This window comes from Pan troglodytes, chromosome 20, assembly GCF_028858775.2.
Source record: "Pan troglodytes isolate AG18354 chromosome 20, NHGRI_mPanTro3-v2.0_pri, whole genome shotgun sequence".
Lineage (NCBI taxonomy): Eukaryota > Metazoa > Chordata > Mammalia > Primates > Hominidae > Pan > Pan troglodytes.
In genome coordinates, this window is record NC_072418.2 from 39,811,758 (window position 1) to 39,826,473 (window position 14,716).

Genomic DNA, 14,716 nt, shown 5'->3' on the forward strand with positions numbered 1-14,716 from the left:
CTCAGTTCAAGTCACAATCTGAGAATGAGAGCATTTCCACAAAAATCCTAAAAGAATCTCCCCTTTCTTGTAGCCAAAGGGCTGACATTGCTGAAAAACACAAAACTGCTCAGCTTGCTGAATTATGATGAATGTTGAATTCACAGTCTTGCCACATTTTTCATGTGAAAGAAGAATGGCAAAGAATAGGAACCTGAAATTTGGAGTTGGGACATATGGATGGGACCCAGATGAAACTGGCAATCTTGAACTCCTAAATCACTGTGGGGATCTCTCTTACTAGTGGAAATAACTTGCAATCCAGCATTTGAGAAACTAGTTTTCCTCTGGTTGAAAACCCTATGATAACATCATCTGGAGTAGTGTAAAGGGCATGCTCATTCTCTTTAAGATCCACCAGAAATGTTGTCTGCTAAGACAGTATTTAGGAATGAGCCTGGAACACATCTTCTCATTCCAGGAAGTAAGGAAATGCTGAATCCTCATTATAGACCTATAATGAGGGTCCAATCTCAGCATAACCCAGAGAGACAGGTATATAGTATGACCCAGGAGGAAATAACTCACTGTATTAGTTTGCTAGGGCTGCCATAATAAAATACCACTGACTGGATGGTTTAAATAACAGAAATTTGTTTGTTCACAGTTATGGACATCAGTCTAAGATTATGCTGATTGCGGGTTTGGTTTCTTCTGAGGCCTCTCACCTTGGCTTGCAGATGGTCACTTTCTTGCTATGCACTCACATGGTCTTTCCTCTGTGTGTATCCTTGGCATCTCTCTGTGTGTCCAAATTTCCTCCCTTATAAAGATAGGAGTCAGGTCGAATGAGTACTCACCTTAATGGCCTCATTTTAACTGAATTAAAGGCCCTGTTTCCAAATACATTCACATTCTAAGGCACTGGGGTTTAGGCTTTCAAGAAATGAATTTTGGAAGGGACACAATTGAGCCCATTAACACGCACCAAAACAAGGGTGTGGGAGCAGAGTGATGATGCTCTAACTTTACCTTTTTGCATAGTTTTAACTTTTTTTTTTTTTTTTGAGACTGGGTCTCACTCTGTCGCCCAGGTTGGAATGCAGTGGCATGATCTTGGCTCACTGCAACCTCCGCCTCCCAGGTTCAAGTGATTCTCCTGCTTCAGCTTCCCAAGTGGCTGGGCCTACAGGTGTGCACCACCACTCCTGGCTAATTTTTGTATTTTTTGGTAGAGACGGGGTTTCCCTGTGTTGCCCAGGCTGGTCTTGAACTCCCGGCCTCAAGTGATCCACCTGCCTCAGCCTCCCAAAGTGCTGGGATTACAGGTGTGAGCCACCACACCCAGCTAGTTTTAACTTTTGGTAGCATGCTAATATTTTTACATACTCATACAATCAAGTCACCAAGAACAGAGTAATAAAAAAGGCCAAACGGTAGGAACTAACAAACTTAAATGTATTTCAAATGAATAACAAAAGCAACCTTAATGGGGGAAAAAACCAAATCCAAGTAAATTAGAACACAATATTTTGATTACGTACTCCCAGTCCAAAGATAAAGAGAAGCTGGCCGGGTGCAGTGGCTCATGCCTGTAATCCCAGCACTTTGGGAGGCTGAGGCGGGCGGATCACCTGAGGTCGGGAATTTGAGACCAGCCTGACCAACATGGAGAAACCCCGTCTCTACTAAAAATACAAAAATTAGCCAGGTGTGGTGGTGGACACCTGTAATCCCAGCTACTCAGGAAGCTGAGGCAGAAGAATCACTGGAACAGGGAGGCAGAGGTTACAGTGAGCCGAGGTCATGCCACTGCACTGCAGCCTGGGCGACAGGGCGAGACACCATCTCAAGAAAAAAAAAAAAAAAAAAGGCTGGGCATGGTGGCTCATGCCTATAATCCCAGCACTTTGGGAGGCTGAGGCTGGCGGATTGCAAGCTCAAGAGATCAAGACCATCCTGGCCAACATGCTGAAAACCAGTCTCTACTAAAAATACAAAAAATTTGCTGGGCGTGGTGGTGCACACCTGTAGTCCCAGCTACTTGGGAGGCTCAGGCAAGAGGATCACTTGAACCCAGGAGACAGAGGTTGCAGTGAGCGGAGATCATGCCACTGCACTTCAGCCTGGTGATAGAGCGAGACTCCGTCTCAAAAATAAATAAATAAATAAAAATAAAAAGATAAAGAGAACTATAAGCAAATACTGAACCCTACTTAGTATTCTTGATTTTTACCACAGTATAGGTTAGCATTCTCACATTCTGTATGTATAAATTCTAGACTTGAACAAATTCGTAAATCTAATGAGGATAATGGAAGCCAGGTTTCTTACTACTACAGAAGGAAGATATAAATATGGAACAGGTTGTGACAAGAATGAACACTGCAGTCCCATCACCTAGATATTGGTTTCCAAATATTCACATTGCAAGGAATCAGAGCTCTTTAGAGAAATGATTCATTCCAGGCTGGAGCTAAGACAGTATTTAGGAATGAGCCTGGAACATCTTATCATTCCAGGAAGTAAGGAAATGCTCAAAGAATCATGGAGACAAGTCAAAGGAACACAGAAGCCAGCCAGAATGGGTTCCTGCTGGCCAAATCTGGGACAACTTGAGTATAAAAATAAATAACAACAGATTATAACCCATTGAGGAAAGTAAACATCTATGAATTCATATTGACATAAACAAATGAATAAGTGGGAGAGAAGGGAAAGCTCTTCTTTATAGTAGAATGCCAACCAATTAATACAGACAAAATAATGGCGATAGAAATCAAACAAAAAAAAAAACCCTCCCATTATTACTATTACATCTTACTAATAACAGACCCAAGAATAATTATCAGTGGATGGATGTTAAACTAGTGGGGAAAAGTTTGGTGACTAGTTATTTACACAGTTACAAAGTACATCTCCACAAATTATCTATTAATTACAAATAGACAACTGTCAATATTACAGTGGAGAAACATGGTAGATATCCCCTTAACAAATTATCAAAGTTAACATCTCCAGAAATGGAATAAATCAAAATCATGTATCTCCTGAGATGATGCAGCAAGAAGGATACAATATTACCTTTATGGTATTCCTGCCACAAAATTCATAGCCTGAATGTAAGCATGAAGAACCAGAAGACAAAGCCAAATTAAGGGACTTTTTACAAAATAAATGGCTTCTCCTCTTCAAAAATTCCAAGATCATGAAAGACAAAGAGAGAGCAACTCTTCCAGATTAAAGAAGACTAGAGAGACATAATTAGTAAATTTAAAGTGTGATTTTAAAGTGGATCCTGGATAGATGAGGAGAAAGGGTAGGGTGGTTTGTTATAAAGAACATTACTGGGATGAATCAAAAATTTTAAATATGGATTAGAGTATCATATAAATGTTAAAATTTTAATAACTGTACTGTGGGTTATGTAACAGAATAATCTTGTTGTTAGGAAATAAAGGGGCAAAATATCTGCAACTTAGCTGGACGCAGTGGCTCATGCCTGTAATCCCAGCACTTTGGGAGGCCAAGGCAGGCGGATCACGAGGTCAGGAGATTGAGACCATTCTGGCTAACACGGTGAAACCCCGTCTCTACTAAAAATACAAAAAATTAGCCGGGTGTGGTGGCGTGCGCCTGTAGTTCCAGTTACTCGGGAGGCTGAGGCAGGAGAATGGAGTGAACCCAGGAGGCGGCACTTGCAGTGAGCCGAGATCACGCCCCTGCACTCCAGCCTGGGCGACCCAGCAAGACTGTCTCAAAAAAACAAACAAACAAACAAACAAACAAATCTGCAACTTAGTCTTAAATGGTACAGATAAAATGTGTGTAGGGTGTGTCTGTGTGTGTGTGTGTGCAGAGAGAGAGAGGGAGAGAGAGAAGAAAACAAGTTCATATGAGAATGATAATGCAAATAGGCAAAAGGTAACAACTGGTGAATCTGAGTGGTACACAGGAATACTTTATGCTATTCTTGTAACTTCTACAAGTTTCAAATTTAATAAAAATTTTAAAGTTAACAAAACATATTCCTAAATAATTCTTATGTTAAATATGAAACTAAATGGAAATACAAACAGCCTAGAAACGAGGTAAACAAGAGCAAGATACATATCAAAAACTGGACATCAAGAAATTACCAAATAAAAAGTAATTGATAGAATTAAATGCCTGTATAAAAATAATATAAAACAGATTTGAATTCAATGTCACAAAAAAAGAATCTCAAAATTAAAAAAAAAAAAAAAAGAACTGGTGAAGATAAAAATAAAACGTAAAAGTCTGGGTGTGGTGGCTCACGCCTGTAATCCCAGCACTTTGGGAGGCTGAGGCAGGAGGATCACTTGAGGTCAGGAGTTTGAGACCAGCCTGGCCAACACGGCAAAACCCCATCTCTACTAAAAATACAAATATTAGCTGGGTGTGGCGGTGCATGCCTGTAATCTCAGCTACTCAAGAGGCTGAGGCAGGAGAATCACTTGAACCTGGGGAGGCAGAGGCTGCAGTGAGCTGAGATCATGCCACTGCACTCCTATACTCCAGCCTGAGCAACTGTCAGGCTGTCAACAACAACAACAAAAAAACCATAAAAAAGTTTAAGATTTACAAAACTCAAAGCTTTTGAAAGTTTTTTTTTTGTTTTTAAAAAGAAGACTGCTGATTAAACGTGGTATGTGTATGTACCATATACTTTAGGTTTTCTCTCCCACAAGACACCACTAAGATGACCAGTGTATTTTCATACAATAAATTGCTAGGAAGTGCACAGGTATGGCAGATATTGTTGATTGCCTCTGCCAAAACTACTCCTTCCGCTACTTCCTTGATACATGACTTTGATTTTTCTTCCAGTTACTGTGCTCAGCTCCATAAAACAAATCACGATTGTCTAACTCAGTGATTCTCATTCCTGAGTGTACATTAGAATCACTTGGGTAGCTTTTTATTTTTTATTTTGATTTTTATTTTTTGAGACAGCATCTTACTCTGTCGCCTAGGCTGGAGTGCAGTGGTGCAATCTTGGCTCCCTGCAAACTCCACCTCCCAGGTTCAAGGGGTCTCATGCCTCAGCCTCCCGAGTAGCTGGGACTACAGGTGCCCACCACCACACCCAGCTAATTTTTCTATTTTTGGTAGAGACGGGGTTTCACCATGTTGGCCAGGCTGGTCTCGAACTCCCGACCTCAGGTGATCCGCCGCCCGCCTTCCTCCTAAAGTGCTGGGATTACGGGCGTGAGCCACTGCACCCTGCCTCTTGTGTAGTTTTTTAAATATTCCAAGGTTTGAACCCACTCCGCATCAAATTAAATTTTAATGCTTTTCTATCAGCTTATATGCGCTGAAGTCACCAGTTCTCAATTGTGGCAGTGCATTAGAGTCATCTGGTGACCTTTTAAAAATTGTGATTGGCTAGTCCAAGTGCAAGTGGTGTTTACAACTAATTGATCACAACCAGTTACAGATTTCTTTGTTCCTTCTCCATTCTCACTGCTTTGCTTGATTAGTCTTAAAACAATAATGAGAAAAATGGGCTTGATTAGTCTTAAAACAATAATGAGAAAAATGGCGATGCTCAGGCCATACCCCAGACCAATTAAATCAGAATTGCTGAGGGTGGGACCAGAGGTTAGTAACCAAGGTTAAGAATAGCTAGCTTAGGCCAGGCGCAGTGGCTCATGCCTGTAATCCCAGCACTTTGGGAGGCCTAGGTGGGCGGATCACCTGAGGTCAGGAGTTTGAGACCAGCCTGGACAACATGGTGAAACCCCATCTCCACTAAATATACAAAAAAAAATTAGCCAGGTGTTGTGCCAGGAGCCTGTAATCCCAGCTACTTGGGAGGCTGAGGCAGAATTGCTTGAACCCAGGAAGTGGAGGTTGCAATGAGCCGAGATCGTGCCATTGCACTCCAGCCTGGGTGACAAGAGCAAAACCTAGTCTCAAGCAAACAAACAAAAAAAGAATAGCTTAAATGAAATGAAATCATTATTTGTTCTAAGTGCTATTTTGTACCTTATGCAGCTATAAGTGACCTAACTGGCAGTTAGAAAAGCAGATTCTGTTAGAGACAACGGAGTGTACTGTGAAGTGATCAAGCCAATATGAAATTATTTTGGAAGTATTTACTGACATTTAAAATACCTATACTCGGCCGGGGGCAGTGGCTCACGCCTGTAATCCCAGCACTTTGGGAGGCTGAGGCGGGTGGATCACCTGGGGTCGGGAGTTCGGGACCAGCCTGACCAACATGGAGAAACCCCGTCTCTGCTAAAAATACAAAAAAATTAGCTGGGCGTGGTGGCGGGCGCCTGTAGTCCCAGCTACTCGGGAGGCTGAGGCAGGAGAATGGCGTGAACCCAGGAGGCGGAGCTTGCAGTGAGCCAAGATGGCAACGCTGCACTCCAGCCTGGGCGACAGAGCAAGACTCCGTCTCAAAATAAATAAATAAATAAACAATTTTTATAAGAAAAATATATTCATTAATTATGTATATAATTATAATTTTACTGAAAAGGAAAAAAACAAGCACTAGCATTTGGCCAAAGTAGATGGTTATTTGTAAAGCCAATAATTTGTAAGCAAACTATATTCAACAAAAAAGCCTTGGTGAAATAACTCTATGAGGCCATTACAATTCATGATAAAGATAAATGTTAACATGGACAGCTGTTGATATGTATTTTGGCATAATAAACACAGGTTACACAGATCAATAGCTACACAACGATCGCATTAAAAAAAGAATTCTAAGTATTTGCTGTAACAATTTGATGGTAGTTATATCTAATTGATAGGATTACAGATGACCTTTGTTTTTTCTTTATCCTTCTATTTTCTAAATGTGTTGTAATAAGGAATTCTTTTTGTAATGAAAATAAAGAATACAGCAATCTTTTTTTTTTTTTTGAGACGGAGTCTCATTCTGTCACCCAGGCTGGAGTGCAGTGGCACCATCTTGGCTCACTGCAGTCTCTGCCTCCCGGGTTCCAGCGATTCTCCTGCGTCCCAGGTAGCTGGAATTACAGGTACCTGCCACCATGCCCGGCTAATTTTTGTATTTTTAATAGAAATGGGGTTTCACCGTGTTGTCCAGGCTGGTCTCAAATTCCTGACCTCAGGTGATGCGCCTGCCTCGGCCTCCCAATGTGCTAGTATTACAGGCATGAGCCACTGGCCTGGCCAAATACAACAATCTTAAGAAGTGACACATCTGATCATGTATTCAAAGGTTTTTGAAAGAAAATCTAAACATGGTTCAGGCGGAAGCACAGAGACATAAATCAAAGAACTGAAAAAAATTCAAATATATAATACGAATTACTTATAATATCACCAAGTAGGCAGTACAAAGTAAGAGAAAAGCAAATAAGTTATCACTGAATAAATAATATGGGAATAAGACCAGGTAGGTGAGAAAAAATTGAATTTAGATCCCCAAATCAAAGCAAAACAAATTTAAAATGGATTGAAAAGTTATATATAAGAGAACGGAAAGTCACAATCCTGGTTCTAAATGATTTACAATGTAGGTAGGGAGCAAAACTTACATATAAGATATTTTGGGAAAAACCAAAGGCATTTAGTTAAATGCTTTCTACTGTAATTGATATAGAGGTCCCAAGAAAGAAAAGTAAAGAAGGGAAATAACATTTTCTCAACACCTGATGTGTATCAAGTGTTGTGCACATAAGTTATTTCAATCTTGACAACACTGACAGAAAATTATTATCTCTTCTTCACAGGTTAAACTCACAAGTGGTATGGGTGAAATCAGATGCCACATTTTTCTGATACTTAAGGTCACGCTCTTTATGTCGTATTACAGAGAGATAAGGCTAGTGTGGGTAAAATAATCTGAGATGACTTTTTTTCCAATGAAGACAATATGTGAACTAAAGAGTTGGTAAGAAAAGATGGCAAAGATGTAGAGGCAGAAATTACCTCACACAGCACAGTGGAGGTGATAGGTCGGGAAGAGAAAAGCGTAGTTAAAAAAGAAACATGGGCCGGGTGCGGTGGCTCACGCCTGTAATCCCAACACTTTGTGAGGCCAAGGTGAGTGTATCACCTGAGGTCAGGAGTTCGAGACCAGCCTGACCAATATGAAGGATCCCTGTCTCTACTAAAAATACAAAATTAGCCAGGCGTGGTGGCACATGCCTATAATCCCAGCTACTCGGGAGGCTGAAGCAGGAGAATCACTTGAACAGGAGGCAGAGGTTGTGATGAACCGAGATCACACCATTGCACTCCAGCCTGGGCAACAAGAGCGAAACTCTGTTTAAAAAAAAAAAAAAAAAAAAAAAAAGGCCAGGCTCGGTGGCTCACGCCTGTAATCCCAGCACTTTGGGAGGCCGAGGCGGGCAGATCATGAGGTCAGGTTATCAAGACCATCCTGGCAACACAGTGAAACCCCATCTCTACTAAAAATACAAAAAACAAAACATTAGCTGGGCGTGGTGGCGGGGGCCTGTAGTCCCAGCTACTTGGGAGGCTGAGGGAGGAGAATGGCGTGAACCCGGGAGGCAGAGCTTGCAGTGAGCTGAGATGGCACCACTGCACTCCAACCTGGGTGACAGAGCGAGACTCCGTCTCAAAAAAAAAAGGCTGGGCGTGGTGGCTCACGCCTGTAATCCCAGCACTTTGGGAGGCTGAGGCAGGCGGATCACCAGGTCAGGAGATCGAGACCATCCTGGCTAACACAGTGAAACCCCGTCTCTACTAAAAATACAAAAAATTAGCTGGGCATGGTGGCGGGTGCCTGTAGTCTCAGCTACTTGGGAGGCTGAGGCAGGAGAATGGCAAACCCAGGAGGTGGAGCTTACAGTGACCCGAGATTGCACCACTGCACTCCAGCCTGGGCAACAGAGAGAGACTCCATCTCAAAAAAAAAAAAAAAAAAAGAAAAGAAAAAAAAGAAATCTGATAAGTGAGAAGAGTAAAAGATACCGAAAAAGCAGGCTTGATTGTACCAGATGTTACTAACATAAAAAATATTAGACAATAAATATCTACATTTACATCTAAATCTAATTTTCATATCCCCCACTTCCAAAAACGTATTTGAGAAGGCCAAGAATAAAAGAAAATGTTAAAAATTATATTAGTATATAAAGAGCTGGAGAAGATAGGAGTGGGAGGATACCGTATATAAAGAACCTTACACCCATAGCTTTGTCTTTCCTCAGGCACTGTTACCAGTAACCTGCTTATTGGCTCAAAGTTCCAACCCTTTGTCTGGAGTCCAAGACTGATTTGAGGGAAAAGGCAAGCCATGTTTCTGCTCAATTCCAGGGTGAAGTTAGAGGTCTGAGGAAAGAACAAGGTGCATTTAAATGAAATTCAAGTTTTGGAAGACATCAGAAAGGGAATTTTCAATTCCTTTCTTGTACAACCTAGCTGTTCAAGTTACCATACATTTTAGTCTTTCTAATACAGCTGCTTTTCAAGGAGGAGGAAGAGGTGGAGGAGGGGGACAAGGACAGGCAGGAGGAGATAGGTGCTCAAAAAAAAAAAAAAAAACCCAGGCTAAAATTATCACTATGATTGATCATTATCTGAACTGCTCAGATTCCAGACAGTCAATGCCAAAGGAATACTCTGTACAACGAATTACGTGATTCCTACTTGTCTAGAACTATTTATAGGAGATAAACAAGACCTTGTTGAGAAACACTAAGACCTACATCCACTGAGAGGCTCATGTTATTAGAAGAGTCTCCCATTGTCTCTTGGCCTTTTGGCTAAGATCAAGTGTAGAAGAGTTTCCAAATTTCTACTCAAAAAATTATACGTACAATGCAATTTCATCAAAATTCCAAGAGATGTTTGGGTGGAACCAAGCTAATTCACCAATTGACATGAAAATACAAAGAAACACAAACAGCCAAGACACTCTTGAGGAAAAAGAAGGTAAGTGTACTTGCTCCAAATACAAAGTTACAGTGAGTAGGACAGTATGTTATTACTGCGAGGAGTGACAAATAGACCAGTGGAACAGAATCCAGAAATAGACATACACATATATGTTCACTTGATTTTTTTACTAAAATGGCACTGCATATCAGTGTAGAAAATATGAACTTTCCAATAAATGATACTATAATAACTGGATACACACTCGCGAGAAAAATGAAATTGAATTCTACCCTACAAAAATTCCAGGTGGTATAAAGACCTAAACATTAAAGCCTACCCTAGAAAGCTTTCGGCTTGGCCAGGTGCGGTGGCTCATGCCTGTAATCCCAGCACTTTGGAAGGCTGAGGTAGGCGGATCACCTAGTTCCAGGCCAGCCTGACCAACATGGAGAAACCCTGTCTCTACTAAAAATACAAAATTAGCCAGGTATGGTGGTGCATGCCTGTAATCCCAGCTACTTGAGAGGCTGAGGCAGGACAATCACTTGAACCCAAGAGGCGGAGGTTGTGGTGAGCCGAGATCATGCCATTGCACTCCAGCCTGGGCAACAAGAGCGAAACTTCGAGTCAAAAAAAAAAAAAAGAAAGAAAGAAAAAAAAGAAAGAAAGCAAGCTTTTGGCTTTAAGACCAAAGAAAATCTTCATTATCTTGAGGTAGACAAAAATTTCTTATACAAGACTAACCATAGGAAATGATTTTATTACAATGAAATCCAGAACTTCTGTTTGTCAAAAGGCATCACATAGAGTGAAAAGTCAAACCAGAGCAGGTGAAAATACTTATCACACATACAACTGAAAAAAGATTAATTTACAGAAGGTATATACACATATGTACAACTGCCGTAAATCAGAGAAAAACCCCAATTAAAAATTGGTCAAATATTTGAACAACACCTTATAAAAGGGGACATTCAACTGCACTCCAGCCTGGGCAATAGAGACTCAGTCTCAAAAAAAAGACAAAAAAGGGGACATTCAAATGGCCAAGAATCAATGCTCAACTTTATTAGCAATAAAGGAAATTTAAATTAAATATAACATTAGACACCCACGAGACTGGCAAAAATTTAAGAGTTTTATGATGTCTAGCATGGATGTGAAGCTAAGAAAACTCTTGTAAACTGCTGGCACAAGTACAGTATCTTTAGAGAACAGTTTGGCAATGTTTGGTAAAACTGAAGATGTACAAACCCTACCTATTAGCACTTTTTTTTTTTTTTTTTTTGAGATGGAGTCTCACTCTGTCACCAGGCTGGAGGGCAGTGACACAATCTTGGCTCACTGCAACCTCTGCCTCCCGGGTTCAAGCGATTCTCCTCAGCCTCCCAAGTAGCTGGGACTACAGGCGCGCGCCACCACGCCCAGCTTATTTTTGTGTTTTTAGTAGAGACGGGGTTTCATCATGTTGGCCAGGATGATCTTGATCTCTTGACCTCGTGATCCGCCCACCTTGGCCCCCCAAAGTGCTGGGATTACAGGCATGAGCCACCACATCCAGCCACTGTCAGCAATTTAATCACTAGGTATATATTCTAAAGAAATGCAAGCAAATGTGTACCAAAATATGCACACAAAATGATCATAGTCACACTGCCTGTAGTAGCCAAAAATTACAAGACAAATGTCCATCAAGAGTAGAAGGATAAGGCCGGGCACAGAGGCTCACGCCTGTAATTCTGTCTCAAAAAAAAAAAAGAAAGAAAGAAAAAAAAGAAAAAGAAAAATTAAAACCATCTGACAAATCAGTAAGGGAAAATCAGGTGTGGGAGGTGGGGTTTGAAGACACCACATTTTCTCAAAATGGAAACTCGAGGGATCAGGTCATCTGATAGGCAAGAATTTTCAAGAGAAGGAAAGCAACTATGTCCTGACAAAGAAAAAGGGATTTTTCTTAAACAAGAGGACAGGACAAGCTACCTTGCAGGTGCCTTGTGGATGTTCAACAGCCATTCTTTACTCCTGTTCGGAGGCCTCTATCCAAGCAGGGCAGGGCTGAGGAAGGAGAAAGCAGTCAGGAAACATCAGGTTCTTCTGAGAGGGAGTCGGTTTGACTATGTCAGAAGTTATCTTTGCTCAGCCCCTACTGCCCATCACCTACAGAGGAAGGTCAGAGAAGTCTAGGGCGTCCTGCTTAATCCGGGCATCACAGACAACGGTAAGGTCAATGCCGTTCTAGGCAGAACCTGTCCCTGAGCTCACAGGGGTCTCCAATGGCTGAAGTCACAAAGACAAAGACTCCCCATACCTACATTGGCTATACGGACACATAGTCACACAAACTCACTCACTCACACCGCAGGGACATAAACGTCACAGGCACCCCAAACCTAAACACAACACACAATCACACACTCATACACACCATGGGGGTAGACACGGACACAACCACAGAGTCCGTGGGCATCTCTCAAATTCCCAGTGACATACACCTTGGGGTCACAATGACAACAAAGTCACACGCACCCTACATCAACAATATCACCAACGCGCGCGCACACACACACACGGAAGCAGCCACAAACCTCAAAATTAAGGCATACTACACACAGTTCGGCAAATGGTAGTAAACACACACACACACACCCCAAGGGGACATACAGTCACAACCGCGGTCCAGGAACCTCACACTCGCAAACACAGTGCCCAACCCGGTCACAATTAAACTCTACTCACACCCGCACAAACATAAACAAAAAGTCCTCCTCCCCGCCCTCACAGTTCCATACACGGTCGCACAGACACACGCCCCCAGTCACAACCGTACACACTCCTCACAACCGCTCCTTAGCCTGTTCCTCACGCAGCCCACACAGGTCGGGAGTTCCTGTCGCGCCAGGCTCCGAGCCGCCTCACTTACGCCTGTTCGGATAGGGTCAGTTCCGTTCTACTGGAATCCACACAAGTCTACCCCAGCTATCTCACAAAGCCCCAAGGCCGCTTGCCCAAACCCGCGGGAAGATCCCGCCCACTCCTCAAGAGACAATCTAGTTATCGCGGGAGAGTACCCTGGGCCTAGAGGCTTCTGGGAAGTGTAGTCCAGAAAGCGACAGGTTGCCGAAAGCTACAGCCCAGCCATCCCGATTCCCCTGGCGCGGACTCTGGCACCAACAAAACTATCTCTTTGAGGTGAGCTGCCCATCGGAGCCTTCCGGGAGTCTCACCTGACAAGGAGTCCCTAGACCAAGCTTTAGTCAGGCTCCTCTGAGCCCTTTTTGTTTGGCCAGGCTTCCTCCATAGCCTGCGAACAGCACTTCAGCAAGAATCCAGCTAAGCCAGTTTAGCAACAATCCCCCCACCCTTGATACTTAACTTCCTCTTAGTAATTTACCATCCTTTAACTCCTTCACCCAGCCCGTTAGCTATAAATCTCCAGCTGCTGTTGTATTGGAAGTTGACTATTGCAATAGTCTTTAACCAAGTCCTTCTTGCCTGTTTAAGTCCTCTGGGGCAAGCTTTCTTTCACCACCCCCCCCAGCCTCAGAGGGCGGCTCCCGGGCTTCCGCCCCTCCCCGGGAGACATACTGGACCGCAGGGTCTCCTGGGAAACGTAGTCCAAGCCTCGCCGGGTATAGATGGGACCAACTAAAGTGGGCTGCGTTCTCTGGGTCCTGAGGGGGCAGTCTGGCCGCAGTGACCAGACTAACTGTGCCCCGGAGGCTGCTTGGAATTCCACTTAACGCTAGAAGCACGCAGACGCTCTTGAGGCGGGCAGCTGCGTAGCGTGTGGAGGAGCCGGGAGAGCGCACCCCAATGTGGCACCTGAGCGTCTGGGACCGAACCAGCATGGGGAGTCGGAAGGGGACAAATCCGCGATCCCAGTCATGCATGTGAGACTGGGCAAAGGAAGGCTCGAGTGTGTGTGAGACCGCGGTGGGCCTGCTTGTGCTGGTGGGATGAGGGGTGTCTGGGTAGTTGAGTGAAAGAAACCGCGTGCGGGTCAGATTGGTGTGTGTGTGAGAGAGTTGAGGTCAAGATGTGTGCAGCTTTGGGCGTGGGGAGGTCATATTGAGTGTGTGGAGGTGGGGGGGGCAAGATCGTGTATGGATCTGTGTATGAGTGTGTGTAATCACCTGAATGTGGGTCACTGCGTGGGTAGCTGATACTATGACTGTGGAGGAATCTGAACCTCCAAGTCTCATTTTCTCTTTAAATTGTGATAACAAGGTTGTATCTTCCTGGAGCAGCAGTTTTAAAGGGGGGAAGCTCCATTACTGATATAATAAAATAGCATTTTTTATGTAAACATTTAACATTCAGACATTTCTTCTGAACTAGAGTACAAAATCAGTTATGAGTACTCCAAGTAGTTTAAAAAAGAAACCCATCATAATAGATGCATATGGGGAAGATAAATAGTGAAAGGGGAACTTCCTTTTCACTATACTCTTGTTAAATTTTTAAAATCAATGTGAGGACTCATTTGAAAACAAATATAAAATTAAAAAACTGACAGAAAGGGGAGCTAGGAGGAAATCAATAATTTTTTAAGCTAGAAACTTTGGGAAGTGGTAGAGGTTGCCGAAATGTGATGGCAGGAAGTGTATGACAACAGGAAATGGCTGATGTAAAATATAATCCTGAAGCTTTTAACAATGGCAGGAAGGGCCGGGCATGGTGGTTCATGCCTGTGATCTCAGCACTTTGGAAGGCTGAGGCAGGAGGATCACTTGAGCTCAGGAGTTTGAGACCAGCCTGAACAGCATACTGTCTACAAACAAAACAAAACAAAAAAACCAAGCATGAGTGCAGTGGCTCACGCCTGTAATCCCAGCACTTTGGGAGACTGAAGTGGGTGGATCACTTGAGCCCCAGAGTT

At 42.9% G+C, this 14,716-nt stretch overlaps 2 protein-coding genes across 14 annotated transcripts in view; one reads left to right on the plus strand and one right to left on the minus strand.

Annotated features, from left to right (window-relative positions):
• ZNF345 (zinc finger protein 345) overlaps positions 1 to 13,507 on the minus strand; it is a 29,348-nt gene extending 15,841 nt beyond the window's left edge. Inside the window, exons 1-3 of one of the 10 annotated variants that reach the window (XM_054673370.2) lie at positions 13,062 to 13,373; positions 11,818 to 11,892; positions 9,144 to 9,288 (exon numbers count right to left, since the gene is read on the minus strand). The gene's annotated coding sequence lies outside the window, so the exon portion shown is untranslated. Of the gene's footprint in view, positions 1 to 707; positions 803 to 9,143; positions 9,289 to 11,817; positions 11,893 to 11,998; positions 12,102 to 12,262; positions 12,321 to 12,757; positions 12,845 to 13,061; positions 13,387 to 13,422 lie in introns of those variants that run through there. The other 9 variants (XM_054673368.2, XM_003953463.6, XM_054673369.2 and 6 more) reach the window with 9 other exon arrangements.
• The window catches only part of ZNF790 (zinc finger protein 790), a 37,685-nt gene continuing 35,843 nt past the window's right edge, over positions 12,875 to 14,716 (plus strand). For 2 of the 4 annotated variants that reach the window (XM_054673367.2, XM_003316342.6), the window contains exon 1: positions 12,875 to 13,026. The gene's annotated coding sequence lies outside the window, so the exon portion shown is untranslated. Of the gene's footprint in view, positions 13,027 to 13,588; positions 13,728 to 14,716 lie in introns of those variants that run through there. The other 2 variants (XM_054673366.2, XM_001164063.7) reach the window with 1 other exon arrangement.